This window comes from Pristis pectinata, chromosome 20 (assembly GCF_009764475.1).
Source record: "Pristis pectinata isolate sPriPec2 chromosome 20, sPriPec2.1.pri, whole genome shotgun sequence".
NCBI lineage: Eukaryota > Metazoa > Chordata > Chondrichthyes > Rhinopristiformes > Pristidae > Pristis > Pristis pectinata.
In genome coordinates, this window is record NC_067424.1 from 29927668 (window position 1) to 29945860 (window position 18193).

The 18193-nt window shown below is 42.7% G+C and overlaps 1 protein-coding gene across 3 annotated transcripts in view; it reads right to left on the reverse strand.

Annotated features, from left to right (window-relative positions):
* Positions 1–18193, reverse strand: part of pacsin1b (protein kinase C and casein kinase substrate in neurons 1b) — a 187163-nt gene that overhangs the window by 130188 nt on the left and 38782 nt on the right. For 2 of the 3 annotated variants that reach the window (XM_052034643.1, XM_052034638.1), the window contains exon 1: positions 4739–4844. The exons of the other annotated variant lie outside the window; for it this stretch is intronic. The gene's annotated coding sequence lies outside the window, so the exon portion shown is untranslated. Of the gene's footprint in view, positions 1–4738; positions 4845–18193 lie in introns of those variants that run through there. 3 annotated transcript variants of the gene reach the window in all.

The following is an 18193-nucleotide window of genomic DNA, read 5'->3' on the forward strand; positions in this document are numbered from 1 at the left end:
GACAATATTTGGATTTAGAGCTTCCTCTCTATGAAACACCATCCTGTCAGGTCCTACCATTTAAGCAAAATTCTTCCTAAGTGCCATCTTTGCTATTTAGCTTTCACCGAATATTTAACCTTGCTACAAAAACACCCAAATTAGCACATCTACTCAGTATTTCAACATTATTCCATATCCATTGTGAACATCATGTACATGTGACTTCACTAATTTGATACTGATCTGCAACTCAGTACATGCAAAAATTATTTTCGTTTTTTGAAATGGTTTATTTTAACAGTTTCATGATATTAAAGGAAAGATCTTATCTGACAGTCAGTTAACTGTCTTTTGCTTATTGCTGTCTGCTTTATAAGTTCTAACTCAGAAGTTTCTTTGATAAACAATTGTTCAGGATAAGGTTGACCAAGGACACCTGCATTTAAGGATAAGTACAATCCACTCTGCCTGAATATACAGACATTCCAAATGTAGGCATACATTATAAACCTTAAGCACCAAAGAAAGTAACCTACAACAGTAAAAAGAAAATATAATGTGTCAGAGCTGGGGGTAGTAAGGAACAGAAAAGAGGAGGAGAATGAGGGGAGAAGGGCAATGGAAAGAGGGGGTGGAGAGGGGGAGTGGGAGGAGAGAGAAGTGTGAAATTGCTTGTGGGGTTTATGTTAGGCCCTGGGGTGATTAGGTGTATGGTGAATGGGGATTGGAAGTGGATGTGTATGCGAGGGTGAGTGGGAGAAGGAGGAGTGTTGGGGGAAGGGTGAGAAGTGCGGGGGAAGTGGGCAGGTGCGGGGAAGTAGAGGGGTGCAGGGAGGAAGTGAAGGGTGTGGGGGGAGTGGTGGGTTGTGGGGGAAGTGGAGGGGTGTGGGGTGGAGGGGTGCAGGGGAAGTGGAGGGGTGCGGGGGAATGTGGAGGGGTGCAGGGGAATGTGGAGGGGTGCGGGGGAAGTGGAGGGGTGCGGGGGAATGTGGAGGGGTGCGGGGGAATGTGGAGGGGTGTGGGGTGGAGGGGTGCGGGGGGAAGTGGAGGGGTGCGGGGGAAGTGGAGGGGTGTGGGGTGGAGGGGTGCAGGGGAAGTGGAGGGGTGCGGGGGAATGTGGAGGGGTGCAGGGGAATGTGGAGGGGTGCGGGGGAAGTGGAGGGGTGCGGGGGAATGTGGAGGGGTGCGGGGGAAGTGGAGGGGTGCGGGGGAATGTGGAGGGGTGCAGGGGAATGTGGAGGGGTGCGGGGGAAGTGGAGGGGTGCAGGGGAATGTGGAGGGGTGGGGGGGAAGTGGAGGGGTGCAGGGGAATGTGGAGGGGTGCGGGGGAAAGTGGAGGGGTGCAGGGGAATGTGGAGGGGTGCGGGGGAAGTGGAGGGGTGTGGGGTGGAGGGGTGCGGGGGAAGTGGAGGGGTGTGGGGGAATGTGGAGGGGTGTGGGGTGGAGGGGTGCGGGGGAATGTGGAGGGGTGCGGGGGAATGTGGAGGGGTGTGGGGTGGAGGGGTGCAGGGGAATGTGGAGGGGTGCGGGGGAAGTGGAGGGGTGCGGGGGAAGTGGAGGGGTGCGGGGGGAAGTAGTAGGGTGCTGGGGAAGTGGAGGGGTGCGGGGGGAAGTAGTAGGGTGCTGGGGAAGTGGATGGGTGTGGGGGAAGTAGTAGGGTGCTGGGGAAGTGGAGGGGTGCGGGGGAAGTAGTAGGGTGCTGGGGAAGTGGAGGGGTGCGCGGGGAAGTAGTAGGGTGCTGGGGAAGTGGAGGGGTGTGGGGGAAGTAGTAGGGTGCTGGGGAAGTGGAGGGGTGCGGGGGGATGTAGTAGGGTGCTGGGGAAGTGGAGGGGTGCGGGGGGAAGTAGTAGGGTGCTGGGGAAGTGGAGGGGTGCGGGGGAAGCGGAGAGGTGTGTGGGGAAGTGGAGCAGATGTGGTCTGGTGAAGTGCTGAGGAGTGGAGAGCTGTGAGGCAGTCGAGAGGTGGAGGGTCCGGGGGAGGGGGGGGGTGGTGACAAGGGCTGTGGGTTGGGATGGGCTGTGTGTGGTGTGGTGAGTCCTGGTGAGAGTGATGGTTGGGGTAAGAGTATGAGCAGCCTTTAGAGGAATGTAAAATACAAGGAACGTGGAACCTGGAACTCGTCCAGTTCACACTGCATCTCCATTTTAACAGTTGCCTTTCAGACATCCCCAGGGAGGCGTGAGTCTCACTGAGAAATCAAAATTCAGGATCTGATGACAGTATTCAGTCCCTGCACCACTGAGTTTGGTGCCTGATGCTGTTCTCACCAGGAAACCTGACTCCAAGGAACAGCAGGCCCACAAGGACAATAAAGAGGTTGATTTTATATTTCCTTGGGACACAGAGCAGAAGCAGCACTCCTCTGAGACCCAGAGTGCATGCTGGCCTTCCAGTGTAACTGGAGAGGGGAGATTCACAAAAAAAAGTACAGAGGAGGGCATGTTGCCAGCTTAGGGTTTGTATCCTTGACAAATTAGTAAATGGGTGTATTAAGATATTAGTTATATTACTGAGCTAGTAACTCAGAGGCCTGGGTGTAATTTGTGCTTCAGACCAAAGAAGGGCAAAGGAGCTAAATTCTGGAGATGAGAGGGGCTGCCCTTCTTATCAAAGTAGCATTTGAATGAGTGTGGCTTCAAATACCCCGAATAAAATGAAAGTCAATAGGAATCAAAGAGAAAACTCTCTGCTAACAAGACAGAAAGGAGAACAGTTGTGGTTGTTGGTGGTCCTTGGGACAGTGTCCTGGGACGATCATCTTCAGCTGTTTGGGAGTGAACGTCCATGACTTGGTCAGAAGTTTGTATGTTCAATCCTGATTGCTCCATGGTTTCATTCACGGCTCCAGCAAGGAGAATCTAACTGCTTCTCCTTACACTTTGATCATTGTTGAATCCAGCATCATCAACAGACTGAGCATCATCATCCATCAGAAGCTTAAATGCATTGGTCTCATAAACACTGTAATTACAAGAGCTGAGTATTCAGTGATGATTGGCTCATCTTCTAATTGTACCAAGTCTTTCCACCGTCTACGAGACATGTCAGGCACAGAAAGAGTGCAGGAAAACTAAACAAAAATGAATCTATCCAGTATGAAGCAGCCAGCTTAACGAGAACCCTATTAACCACTTTAAGTATTAAATCCACCGTCCCCCCCACTCCCCACCCCCCCACCCCCAGTCTCCAAGACACACAACATTAAAGTACCAGGACTCCTTCAGCAGTACCTGCAAAACCTGTGCCTCCCATCACCTACATGGACAAGACCAATTGACACTTGGTAACACCAGCATCTGCAAGTTACACACCTTCCTGACTGGACTTCCATCCTTGCTGTGCTAAATGCTGAATTTTTTGACCCAACAGCAACTGTGAGAGTACTAAATGAAGCATCATTTTGTGAACTGCCACAGCTCAACGAGATGGTTCACTGACAGCTGCTCAAGACAAATAGTAACTGACAATAAATTGACAATAAATGAGTTCTAACAAAGGGTCTTCAACCTGAAATGTTGGCTCCGTTTCTCTTCCCACAGACACGGTATTTCCAGCATTTTCTGTTTTTATTGCTGATGATAAATCCTTGCTTTGGCAGTGACCCTCATGTCCTGGGAGCGAAGAGTTGATATTTGGTGGGGGAAAGTGAGGTATTCTTGGCCAGTGATGTAGAGGGAATCCCTGGATTTACCCTTTTACTTGTCGTTGGTTTCCTTTCTTTGCCTGTTCATTGACAAGATTTCTTACACAACAGCTGCTAACATAAAACCATGAGTAAAGATACTCTCAAGTATAGAAGACCCAACCTTCATCCAATAAATGTAATAATATTTGTAGAAGGCATATAAGCAGAAGTCACATGACTGGACATAATTTTATCAGAGCAGGAAAACCTTGAGGAATGTATCCAACCAGCTGGCAACCCTACTACAGTTATATCGTAAGAATCAGCTCCCTCAGAAAAGGCAAGAAAAAATTACAAGGTACTTGCAAGGGATTGACTAACTAAGCTGTTTTTACTATCATTTTAAACAACAATAAGAGGCAACATTTATGCAGATCACAATCTCTGGAATGAAAGGCACCATTTATACTTCATCATGTGACATGATTTTCATTAAGCCTTTGCAAAGTAAATATGGAAATGATGTTTTGCTGCAGTACTTACATGAAAGGAAAGATATAATAAGGCAATGATGGAGGGGGTGTGGAGGAAAGCAAAAACGGCTTACATGCTGGACTCATAACAGGATAGAACACTGAGCATTTTACTGCAAGTGTTTCATTCATTCACAAAAGCACTCCTACATTGCGATATAAGGAGTAGAGACAAATGTAAGGCTAAACGAGCTGAGGGAAAAATCCAATTTAAATGCAAATCCATTACAATGAGGCAGGTCACTATGTATAAAGCTTCTGCTTCAAGTGACCTATGATGAAACTCTGACAGTAAAATATATGTTAATATCTAGTGAGGCATATATCTCATTTACATGCAAGTACTGTCGGCATTTCATGCTATTTACAGCAGTCAGGTAGAATTCATTCCCCAGAGTACACACGTTGCCGTCTGTCTTACTTGATCCGATAGCTCACTAATCCAATTTGACTGGCAACTGCAAATATTACAAAACCACTTCATTGGGTTTTGAATGATGTTGAGAATGACCTAGAATCCTTATCAAAAATGATTCCAAACTGGATTACTACAGAATTACTGCAATGAGATCAATAAATTAGGAAAATTAAGCCTTACCAATATCTGGAGTCCTTTGAACTGTGCTATTACTTTAAGAAAGAGAAAGAACCAGCTAAGCCTGGTAGCTGACACAGTCAGTGCTTGATTTCAGTTGTGAAGTCAGCACACTTTCCAATGCAACTGTGGATCCACAGGGCAGCAGTGAAACCTATCTCCTCCCATCCAAAACCTCTAAATCATCGTCTCCATGGTTACAAATAATACGGTACACATCACTGAACCACACTGAAGCTATGAAGCCTTGTACAGTAGACTGTTAGCATATTAAGGAAATACTTTACCGTATGATTATTAAACTTCATTTGTTGGCTCAGGTACTCAAGCGGACAATTTTGCAGCATATAGCAAATGTCTTGCGTCACATTATGAAAATGAATAATTTTAGCTCATTCAGAAAATACTGGACACCACACAGTACAATCTAATTTAATGTATACCCTTTAAGGAGGTACAACAAATATTTTCTAGTGTCAGAAAATATATTCTCAATTATCATATAACATTGATTAAAACAAAATGGATGTTTTGAAATCATTTCCCATTTCCCGAGACCAATGAAGCACGGTATGTTAATTACACAGTGTTAATTACACAGGCAACAGAGACCTGTGATTGATATGCAAAAGCCCATTGAGAGGGGTTCAGCTGACATAATTCATTCCCAAGTCTTAAACAAATACGTACTCCAGTGACAGCTTTATTTCTTATTGCTGCCATAAAGGCAATGATAGCATGAGTCAATGCTTGAGAGGTTATTACCTAGTAAATTGATACACGTTTTTTTAAAAAATGTCTTCCTTTTCTCCAAAAAGTTATATTCTGCCACTGAAGGTGCAACATAACTACTATTAAAGTGTGCACCCCTGGAAAAATTCAAAATAGGAATTAATGGAACTATTTTACAATAGATTTGTAATTATCTTTATTGTATCTAGAGATTAGTGTGTTTGCCATCAGCTTGTGAGACTGTTACCACTGAAGACCCACAGAGGTCCACCATAAAACTTACTTAGTTTTATATCGTTACGGATGAAGCTAAGAGTCACAAACATAATGTATTTTTCGAATTTGTTAAGCTGATAGCATCAAATTAGAGCATAGGTTACAGGATGATATTTTGGAATTTACCTGAATATGGTAAGAGTAAATTCAGCGTAGCAAATGCCAAAGGAGTATCCAGCCTCTTGGGCATGATTTCATAATTCAATTAGACCATCGCTTATCTTTAATCCCACCTTGCTTTACTTTCATGTCATGGAAAAAAATAAAACAAGGGGGAAATTATTTAAATAGAAAGAAAATAATGTGCATGGAAATGATGCACAATAATGTATAACAGAGGTGAGCAAATCAGATGCTGAAATGAATAAAGATTCATATTAATTCAAAGGTAGTGGAATCCCAATATTTGACAGTACCGTAATAGGCCAGATCTCAAACAATGAAAAGACGGAGTACAGGAAGGAGACAGAGAGTCTATTGGCATGGTGTCAAGACAACAGCCTTTCTCTCAACATCAGCAAAATGAAGGAGCTGGTCACTGACTTTATGAAGTGGGGTGGAGTACACATTCCTGTCTGTAGCAATGGTGCTGAAGTGGAAATGGATGAGAGCCTCAAGTTCCTAGATGTAAATATCACCAACAATTTGTTCTGGTCCAGCCACATAGACAGTATGGCCATGAAAGCACACCAGTGCCTCTACTTCTTCAGAAGGCTAAGGAAATTCGGCATGTCCCTAGTGACTCTTACTAATTTTTGTAGATGCACCATGAAAGCATTCTCTGCAATGCATCGCAGCTTGCTATAGCAACTGCTATGCCCAAAACTGCAAGAAATTGCAGAGAGTTGTGAATGCAGCCCAGTCCATCACGCAAACCAGTCTCCCCTCCATTGACTCTGTCTGCACTTCCTGCAGCCTCAGGGAAGCAGCCAACATAATCAAGGACCTCTCCCACCTAGTCATTCTCTCTTCTCCCTTCTCCCCCGGGCAGAAAGTACAAAAGCCTGAGAGCACAAACCACCAGACTCTAGAATACTTTCTAACCCACTGTTATCAGATTCTTGAACGGTCCTCTCATACACTAAAAAGATGAAAGCTTGAACTCTTGATCTTCCAATCTGCCTCGTTGTGGCCCTTGCACCTTACTTGTCCACCTGCATCGCACTTTCTCTGTAATTATATTCTGCATTCTGTTTTGTTTTCACTACCTTGTTGCAACTATGTATAGCATGATCTGTCTGGATGCTACGTAAAACAAACACTTTTCACTATATCTCAGTACATGTAATAACAGTAAACCAATATCAATACTAAACATTTACTTCAGTAGTTAACTGGTAGAGATTGATTCTTATGATTGGTTGACAAGTCTATTATTCTTGTAGGATAGTAGATTGCAAATTACATGTACGATATTCATCCTTCATCTGGAAACTCATATCTTCCTATGATTCAGGTGCATGAAATAATTAAAGCAGCTTAATTAGTTATTCCTCCCATTTTATGTCCTCTTTGTGATGGATAAATACCCATTCTTACCACTGGGTGTCTCCTCCCCAACCATCCTGAATATGGATCACCAAACAAACATTAGGAATAGCCACGTATATGTAAATAGTTTTATTTTGTTGCATTGTTCTGTAAGGTTTTATTTCTGAAGGAAAAAAATATTGCATTTGTACATATACACAAAGTCATATTGATGTTTCTAATGCATCAGAATTAAAAGTGATACTCAATTTTGTCTGGCTGTGTTCTGTTGTAATACAACAAATATGTCTTCTGAGGGACGAAAGTTGATTTTTAAAAGTATTACAGAACAATTTAACAAATAAAACCTCTTACACATAACCACCATTATTGAATGAAATGTATAATATATTTATTTTCTTCTATGCATTGACTGACAAAATGAAAAGCCTCTATGGAAAAGACCATGACAGTTCCAGTTTCCTGAAAGCTATCCCTTTTGAAAAATCTGCACAAACTATGGGGAGTCTTAAACACTACAGCCTGGATTTTAATGATCAATGGGTTTCTACTCTCTTGGCTTCATGAGAAAAATAACAATGAAGAAAATTTAAAAAAAAATTAAAACTTACTGTTTGGCTAGGAAGTGATGCTGAAGTAAAAGGCCAGCCCTGGTATTACTGAATAGCAGAGCAATCACAATGATCTGAACCATAATACCAGTCTGTGCTTTAGGTTTTAACTGCAAAATAAGTTTTTGGAACACAAGAACACAAGAAATCAGAGCAGAAGTTGGCCACCAGACCCCATAACCCTCAATTCCTCAATCTTTCAAATATTTTGCCATCTCCGCCTTAATTGGTAATTGGTTTATTATTGTCACATGTACCGAGGTACAGTGAAAAACTTTGTTTGCATGTCATCCATACAGATTATTTCATCACATCAGTACATCAAGGTAGTATAAGAGAAACACGATAACAGAATGCAGAATATAGTGTTACAGTGACATAGAAAGTGCAGTGCAGGCAGACAATAAAGTGCAAGGCCATGATGAGGTAGATTGTGAGGTCAAGGGTCCATCTTATCATACAAGAGGTCCATTCAATAGTCTTGCAACAGTGGGATAGAAGCTGTCCGTGCTTTCAGGCTTTTGTATCTTCTGCCCGATGGGAAGGGGCAGAAGACAGAATGTCTGGGGTAGAGGGGTCTTTGATTATGTTGGCTGCTTTACCGAGTCAGTGAGAAGTGTAGTATAACTTAAGTATATCTAATGATCCACCACCCACGGGGGCAGAGAATTTCAGAAATTCACTACCCTCTGAGAATAGAAACGTCTAACAATTTCAATTTCTTCAAAACATCTGAATATATGAATATATATCAGTGAACTCTCTGCCTGTGATGTGAATGCTATGAGGTAATTACGTTGGTCCAGAAAAAGTGGAGGTATCTAGATTTACAGAAATGGTCACTCAAAACAGAATGCCAATATTTTTCCGAAACTGAAAAAATTAGACGTGGCTAGAAATTTGACTATACAGTACTGTCTTTTTCAGTAAATAAAAATTGATGTTTCCCGGAGTGCAATGCAATTGTGTGGTTTACCTGGGCAAAAAGCACCACCCTAGAAGTGTGAATGGGCACTCCCCATCACAATTCATGGTCGGATGTGCATGCATTGGCTTCATTCCTGCTCATTAAGGCCTTGCTGGAAGAAATCAGGTCAGGCTTTTCCAAAGCACATTGGTCATTCAAAAGCTGACTTGATTCTCATGCATATTCTCTGCAGCAGTGTGACTTAAAGGCGACTTGCACATGCAAGTCCTGGTCGGTACTGTAAATCCAACTCAAGTAGGTGCCTCTTCAGCTATTTATAGGTACTCCTTCAGGAGAGCCCATGGTATCGAACCCCAGCCTCCCAGCCCCCCTCCCCAAGTTCAGAACCTTAATCGATCTCCAGTCTGCCCGTAGACACCAATCACCCAGCCACCCCAGTCAATCATCTGAATTCACCATCCATTGATAATACAGTCACTCTACCCCTCCCCACACTGATCACCAGACCCATGTCCCAATTAAGGCACGGATCACTCGACACAAGCCCCTCTACTCATTAATTGACACTCTCGCTCTCCCTGGGCTATCGACAGTAACTTCCAATCTACCATTTGTCCCTGTCTTGATTTACTGATGACCACCACCATTTACTGCAGTTTCCCCAATCTACTGCTATCCCCACCATACCAGCCTCCCCTCCATGGACTCTGTCTATACCTCTCGCTGCCTTGGTGAAGCAGCCAGCACCATCAAAGACTTCACCCACCCACATCATTCTCTCTTCTCCCCTCTCCCATCAGGCAGAAGATATAGGAGCCTGAGGGCACATACCACCAGGCTCAAGGATAGCTTCTATCCCACTGTGATAAGACTATTGAATAGTTCCCTTATACGATGAGATGTCTATCTGCAATGCACTTCCCTGTAGCTGTGAAACTTTACTCCGTATTCTGTTACTGTTTTTAACCTGTACTACCTCAATGTAATGAATTGACCTGTACGATCGATATGCAAGACAAGTTTTTCACTGTACCTCAGTACAAGTGACAATAATAAACCAAAACCAACTTGACTGCAAACTATCGACTTACCAAGAGTCATTCCTGACCATCATTTGTAGGTTCTCCACTACCACCTGGCAGACCCTCACTCTGAACTACTTCCATTCCATCATCCTTGGCCCCTTCCTCAACTTGTCCTCCCCCCACCCAGTCCCCACCACAACCCCACAACCCAACAGCAGCCCCAGACTTACACAATATCCTTCAAGTCTTCTGAACTGATGCAGTGCATGAAGGACAGACCTTTCCTGGTGTAATATTGATTCAGTAGCATCAAAGCCTTGGAATTTAGACCATCAGATTTTCAAGTGGAAGGCATAGTGACCATTAACACACCATTAGAAGTGTCATCAATGTTCCAGGCAAGTGCGTTTTCATTTCATTTTGCATTAGATTTATCCGCTCCCTCTATTCCTCCAAAGATATTTGCAATTTTTTTGGTCACATTAGGCTGAAACCGTGATCTACAAGCAGATGATTTTTAACCCCTTATTTAGAGTCTTTAAATTAAAAGTTACTTGTACAAGCTGAAACTGGACAAGATACTTCACTTCTCTCAAAGACGCATTGAGTAGAATCTGGAAGAAAAGTTACAGGAGGTAAGTGAAGGGGAAGGAGGAGGATTTGAGAGACCTGTGGAAAGTGAAGAGATGTATTGATGCATCAGGGTTAAGGAAGAAATATCCAGAAGATTGGCTGAAATTCCTGCCAATGAAACTGGCCAAGGGAGAGCATGATATATTGTAGTCCTCACTCAAAGCAGTAGAGACCGTGAGCCGGAATGCAAAGCTGGAGGATACTGCCAAGCTAGGATGGAATAAAGCCATGGAAAGATATGTCAAACAAATGAGAATGCTGAAGATTTGTATTGAGATTTATAGACAAAATGCTTATAAGAGCTGTAAATTAAAATGAAATTCAATTGTGAGTTGTATAAAATCTTCAAATAATTTAGTGGAACTGGAAACTATTGCCTGCCGTCATATCTTCTGAGGCAGTTAATCTAATTTAAAATGAATGAAGCAGAATAGAGTTGATTTTTTCATAAATTTTAAGGATGTGGACATTGCTTACAAGGCAAGCATACATTGCACACCAGTAAATGTTCTTCAATTGTTTTTGGATGAATCATTGTGGTTCTTATGGTAAGTACACTCTCACAGTGTTGTTGGATCCAAGATTTAAACGCAATGACCACGAAGGAAAGGTGATATATTTCCCAATAAGGGAACAGTACTGTTGAAGGAGACCAGAAGGTTGTGGTGTTCCCATGTGCCTTCTGCCAGGTATTAAAAGTTACAGATTTAGAAAGTGGTACTTAAGAAGCCTTGAGTTGCCTGGACCAAACCAATGATGAGGTCAGGAGCTAAGTGGTCATGGGAAACTTAAACTGAACATTGGTGAGAAAGTGCTTACTGAAAGCATTGTTGATGACAGATTACTAAAGGTTTAAAGTTGACAGATGGAGGTAATTATATTATCTACAGGACATTCCTGGCCAATTTTTCACAAAGTGAGGTATATGGCTATGCAATAGTTGCATGTGATCACAATAGCATTAGTATGAGTGACCACCGTAAAGTCCTTGTGGAGACAAATTTCCATCTTGAAATTAAGAACACCTTTCATCCTATTGTGAGCCACTACCACCATATTAAATGGGATGGACACAGAACAGGTTTGGCAGCTCAGAACTACCTACTCGTATTGGTATTGGTTTATTATTGTCACTTGTACTGAGGTACAGTGAAAAACTTGTCTTGCATACCGATCATACAGATCAATTCATTACATAGTGCAGTTACATTGGGTTAGTACAGAGTGCATTGATGTAGTCAGGTAAAAACAATAACAGTACAGTGTAAAGTGTCACAGCTACAGAGAGAGTGCAGTGCAATAAGGTGCAAGGTCACAACAAGGTAGATTGTGAGGTCATAGTCCATCTCATTGTATAAGGGAACTGTTCAATAGTCTTATCACAGTGGGGTAGAAGCTGTCCTTAAGTCTGGAGGTATGTGTCCTCAGGCTCCTGTATCTTCTACAGATCTGCAGGCCATCAGCAAAAGCAGAATCTAGTTCATTTCCATGACTAGTCAAATTATAACAAAAGGTTCTGCTGGCCTTCCTCACAGGCAGAGAGTAACCAGGAGTAGAATTCTTTCTAACATGCTCGACTCTGCCCCCTGTTGCTGACCAGGCATCTGTAATTCAGCTGTGGTATTGTAACAGGCTTCCCAGAGCTGCCTGTAGCTGTCAAAGGGATTCTTGATTTGGCCATTTATCTTCCCCTGCACAAACAATTCCCATGCATCCTGAAAGTGCTGAGATCTGTTGTGGCAATGTGGTTTTAACTGAAAGCGCTCATTGTCTAATACCTCATCCAAATAATCATAATTTATGTACAAACTATGACCACATTCCACCAAGTTATTTGTCCTCCAGCAGCATCTCATCAACTGAACCCATTTATACCCTCATCCAAAATCCACAGACATATACCATCAGCTTAGGTCATTGGTTAGCAATGAGAAAAACAAGAGTGGCTGGTATCCTAACCCAGGGCTTCAGGGCTTACTGGGACACTATTACTGAAGCTCAGCTGAGATCAGTTAATTCAGCATTGATTGGAGATGAAGCGTGGTGTTTTTCTGTTTCAGATGGCTCGGCCGTATGAAGGATTATCTTGCCTGGACATCAAGAATGGCGAATAATGGGAGATTTAAGAGAGAAGTTATTAGTCGTGGCTATTCATCAATGAAAAATATGAGATAGAACTTTGTAAAAGGGATGCCAATATTGGTTCACAAGTATGATAAAGACCACCAGGCACACCTTTTTATTGCCTTAATGAGGACTTGTACTTTACCTCAGTGAAGTTTTAACGTGGTGTAATCCCCAAGCAGCTCACAGTGAAGGAGCTCTGAAAGAATTAACGGCACACCTGTGGCAGCAATGTTCTAATCCATTAATAACCACAGTATCACACAGAGTACCAGCAGGAACATCCTTTACATAATCCTGACGTGAAAGCTGGATGTATGCCTGGCAAAATCTGACATCCACGGTTCTCGGGTGTGAATGATCATTGGACAGAATTCCCAGGCTGCTTACATAGCTTTTTAGCCATGCATCATACCCAGGTGACTCTCAGTGGAAACATACAGGATTTATTGGGTGACTGTATGTCTTCTGTTGATAAGTGGGTATTGAGCAAAAGATTTTATTTAACTTTCCTTGATCTTATAGCCTAAAGATTTCCTTGCAAAGGACAAGCTTTTTGTGTGCTAAATGGGTGTATTTCAATGCCTTAGTTTTTAAATTGCACAAAGATGGTAAAACAGTCAGATTCAGTCTGAACGTAACAATGTACCTGCAATTTTATGCATGTTGCTTGCTGGCACACAAATGATTTGAGCATGTGGAACACGCACAGATGTCATCAATCCTTAAACAATGCACACTTGGACTATTGCCCACAGAAACTGCATCACATTCATCTGATTAAGCAACAGAATGCCATACAAAAAGGGAAGCAGATTTTCACCGCACCCAATTCAAAGCAGCAGCATTATCCAAAGGACCATTCAGCTAGTTGTTAGTCATGCAGTGTGCTGAAGTGGAGTATTTTCATTTCTTCTCTCTGTGCCCCAGTGTTGTTGATAGGCAGTAACAATACAATGGGAGTGAGCCCTATCATCCCTTACATGAGAAAGCAGTTGTCACAAATGAAACAACTTCCTTTCACAATGAAACTCACAAGTTATCACTTAAAATTGACAACCACATAAGGCAAGAAATTAAAAAGGCTACCAGTATCTTCAGCATATGCAACTCCTTCAATGCTTAAATAGATCTTTTCAGAGGAACTATTTTGTCAGCCTCACTTGATGTGATTGTGTCTTAAATAACTGTCTCTGCTTGTGTAAATTGTCATCTAAAGGCTACTTAATGAGGTATTGACAAGATTTTATCAGGGTTAAAGTGGAGAAAAGTGAAATATATCTCAAGCAAATAAAACACACCTGACTCAGACCATCCACTGTTGGGCAGTTGAAATAAATGAAGCAAACTTAAAGAAAATGGGCAACAGTGTATGAATTTACTGATCTTGGATAGACTGTACAGACACTCTATAAGAACTGTTTAGGCTAAATGTGATTTGTTTGAGATCTTGTTTATTTAATGAATATTCCAGTGAATGCTCACAAAAATCATATTTGTAAACCTAACACTGGTTACTGCCAGTTCCCAGTATCAAAAAAATGCCCTGTTTTGATATCCAAGTTTTCCAATCATGGTTTATCCACAGGATGTTTGTTGCTAATGGGATATATTTTAAACAGTAAGCTCTTCTTGTCCTCTGAACCAGAAGGTCCAAGGTTCAATAACTAGTCTGTACCAATCTTGCCGATGTCAGCCAAGGATAGTAACATTGGCCTGGCACATTTGAATTATAGGATGACTATGGAGTTAAAAACACAGTTGGGGCAATTATAATGATTCATGCTTCTAATGCAATTCAGCAAACCCCCGAAGATAGCTATAATAATAACAGAACACTTTGGAAACACTCAACAGGTCAGGCAGGATCTGCAGAGATAGGAAGAAGGTTAACATTTCAGGTCAGTGGCCTTTTATCGGAACTGGAAATAGAAACATAGAAACATAGAAAAACTACAGCACAATTCAGGCCCTTCGGCCCACAAAGTTGTGCCAAACATGTTCCTACTCTAGAAATTACTAGGCTTACCCATAGCCCTCTATCTTATTCAGCTCCATGTGCCTACCTAACAGTCTCTTGAAAGACCCTATCATATCCGCCTCCACCACCGTTTCCGGCAGCCCATTCCACTCACTCACCACTCCCTGAGTAAAAAACTTACCCCTGATATCTCCTCTATATCTACTCCCCAGTATCTTAAACCTATGTCCTCTTGTGGCCACCATTTCAGCCCTGGGGAAAAGCCTCTGACTATCTACCCAATCAATACATCTCATTATCTTATACACCTCTATCAGGTCCCCCCTCATCCTCCGTCTCTCCAAGGAGAAAAGGCCGAGTTCCCTCAGCCTGCTTTCATAGGGCATGCTCCACATTCCAGGCAGCATCCTTGTAAATCTCCTCTGAACCCTCTCTATGGCTTCCACATCTTCCCTGTAGTGAGGCGACCAGAACTGAGCACAATACTCCAAGTGGGGTCCTATATAGGGACCTATATAGCTGCAACAATACCTCTCGGCTCCTAAATTCAATTCCCCGATTGATGAAGGACAATACACCATAAGCCTTCTTATCCACAGAGTCAACCTGCGCAGCCGCTTTGAGCGTCCTGTGGACTCGGACCCCAAGATCCCTCTGATCCTCCACATTGCCAAGAGTCCTACCATTAATACTATATTCCGCCAACATATTTGACCTACCAAAATGAACCACTTCACACTTATCTGAGTTGAACTGCATCTGCCACTTCTCAGCCCAACTTTGCATCCTATCTATGTCCCTCTGTGACCTCTGACAGCCCTCCAAACTATCCACAACACCCCCAACCTTCGTGTCATCCACAAACTTACTAACTCACCCCTCCACTTCCTCATCCAGGTCGTTTATAAAAATCACAAAGAGTAAGGGTCCCAGTACAGATCCCTGAGGTACACCACTGGTCACCGACCTCCACTCAGAATACGACCCTTCAACAACCACTCTTTGCCTTCTGTGGGCCAGCCAGTTCTGGATCCACACTGCAATGTCCCCTTGGATCCCATGTCTCCTTACTTTCTCAATAAGCCTTGCATGGGGTACCTTATCAAACACCTTGCTGAAATCCATATACACTACATCTACTGCTCTCCCTTCATCGATGTGCTTAGTCACATCCTCAAAAAATTCAATCAGGCTCAATCAAATAGATAAAGACAAAACCAGATTTAGGATTCAATAAAAGAAGCAAGTGGGGGAAAGAACAATAATGAAGACCCATGATAGGATGGAGACTTTAAATAACAAAAGTGGTGATTGTGGAAAGTGAATGTAACAGGTAATAGAGAATGAAGAGGGCTCTGAAGAAACTGGAAGTGCAAAATAATTATTTAAGCATTATTAGTGGAATGTAGAGTGAGTGCTAGAAATCTAAAGAAAAAATTCTGGAAGTGCTGGTTATCTACAACTGCTGAACTCACTGTTGAGAGTCGAAGGCTGTGTCGTGCAAAGTTAGAAGACAAAGTGCTGCTCCTTGAGCTTCATTACAACACTGTAGAAGGCTGGAACCAGTGAGGCCAGAATGGAACTAATATGCAGAATTAAAGTTACAGGCAACTGGAAGGGGTGACTACTTTGTGGACTGAACGTTCAGTCTTCAAAGTAAATACACAGTCTACATTTGGCGTCCCCAGCATAGAGGATACAGCATTTTGAACAACAAAGTTGGTGCACTAAACTTAAAGAAATATGAGTAAATTGTTGCAAATGGAAAGAGTTTTTGGTTGGAAAGCAAGAAGTAAGGTATTGTATCAGGTGTCTTTGATCAGGTGTGTGGAGATGGAAGAGCAAACCAGAATGAAGTAGAGGGAATAGACCTATCAGATTGCTAAAAGTAGGAGGGAGGTGGGGAAGGCACATCTGCTGGTGGTATCACTTGAGGTGTTGGAAATTGTGGAGGATCGTCTGTTGAGTGTGAAGGCTTGTGGAAGATGGAATCCTGTCCTGGTCTGGGAGTGGGAAGGAGTGAGAGTTTACATCTGGAAAGTGGAATGGATACAGCCATGGCCCTGTCAGCTATGGTGGAGGGAATCCGTGGTTGTGGGAAAAGGAAGACATAACATAAGCTAAGATATAAATCTGGAACGTAAAACAAGATGTGGTGAAGATGGGGAAAATGGGCAAATTGAATGCAATTCTTACAGGAAGTAGGTTGGGAGGAAATCTAATTGAGGTAGCTCAGGGAGTTCGTGAGCTTGGAATGCATCCTGATCACTGCCCTTCCTCTAAGGAAATAGAGAACACAAAGAAAGGAAGGAGGAGTTGGAGATGGTCCATGTGAAGGTGAGAGCTGGGTGGAAATTGGCGACAAAGGCGAGGAAATATTTTAGTTCAAGGTGATAGTGGAAAGTAACAACAATGCAGTCACTGGTGTACTGGAAAACGAGATGAGGGAGGCTACTAGAGTAGGACTGAAACAGATAATGTTATACATATCCGACAGAAAGACAGGTATAGTTTGAACTTAAATGGGTTCTCCAAACAACATATTTTATTCCGAATTTTCAAAGAAAGTGAGCGAATTTAAAATTGTTCAGTAACAGAACACGTTCAGGCAAGGGGAAGCAGTGCCAGAAGGGTAACAGTTTGAGTCTATTCAGTCAAGAAGTGAAGAGTCCAAATGACATATTAGTGAGGGATGGAAGTGCGGAAAGAATGGATGTGCATTGGTGAAAATGAGATGGAAACTGGAGACTGTCAGAATGGCAAAGGGCGTCAGGAGTGTGTCATGGATATAGAAGGGAAGAGATGAAACAAGAGGAGGAAAAAACAGAGTCAACTTTGAAAGAAATTAGTTCTTTGGGACAAGAACAGGCTGAAATGTGGAGTCTACAGGGCTGCTTGGAGTCTTCAAGGAGGAGGTAGAAGTGGGCTGTGCATGGATGAGGGATTATGAAGCTCTCGATTATGATTATGATTTCTCAAAGAAATTGTCAGTGAATATCTGCAAAGCACTAATGGTGGAGTCATGTTTCAGGGAGGTATAAGGAAGTGTCAGGGAACTGATGAACATCTCTGTAGAGATTGGCTCGCCAAACCATAATAGCACCAACTTTGGCTACAGGTTTAATGACAATGGCTAAAATGGTTATGAGTTTTACTGTGATGCATTCGCTACCAAACATACAGCCTCCTCCACCACCGCGCCCCCCCCCCCCCCCCCCCCCCCCCACGTGCACTCAGTAGGCCAAGGGGACTGTTTCCATTCTGTATCTCTCTCTGACTCTGTATGTGCAATTTAGGTGCAATTTAGCTATGCAAGTATTCTCCTGACATTAATTAGCTACCAGATATTCATATTGTGTACACTTTACTATGTCTATGCACATGGGTGGAATGCTAAATTAAATCTGTCAATTGCACATCACACCACAAAATCAGTAAAACACATTGGCTTGGAGTGTAAATGCATTGAATTTCTTGCATGGATGTTTAACTTTGGGCATCCCTTTCAACAGCTATGTTGGCAGGTACATACTAATAACTGAGCTGAAAGAGGCACTCATGGTGTAAACTCACAATGTAGACTAAAATAAAGTCCAACAACAAAGAGGAGTGACATAACAATGAAGGGTTTCACTGAGTGAATTAAATAGGACAGCC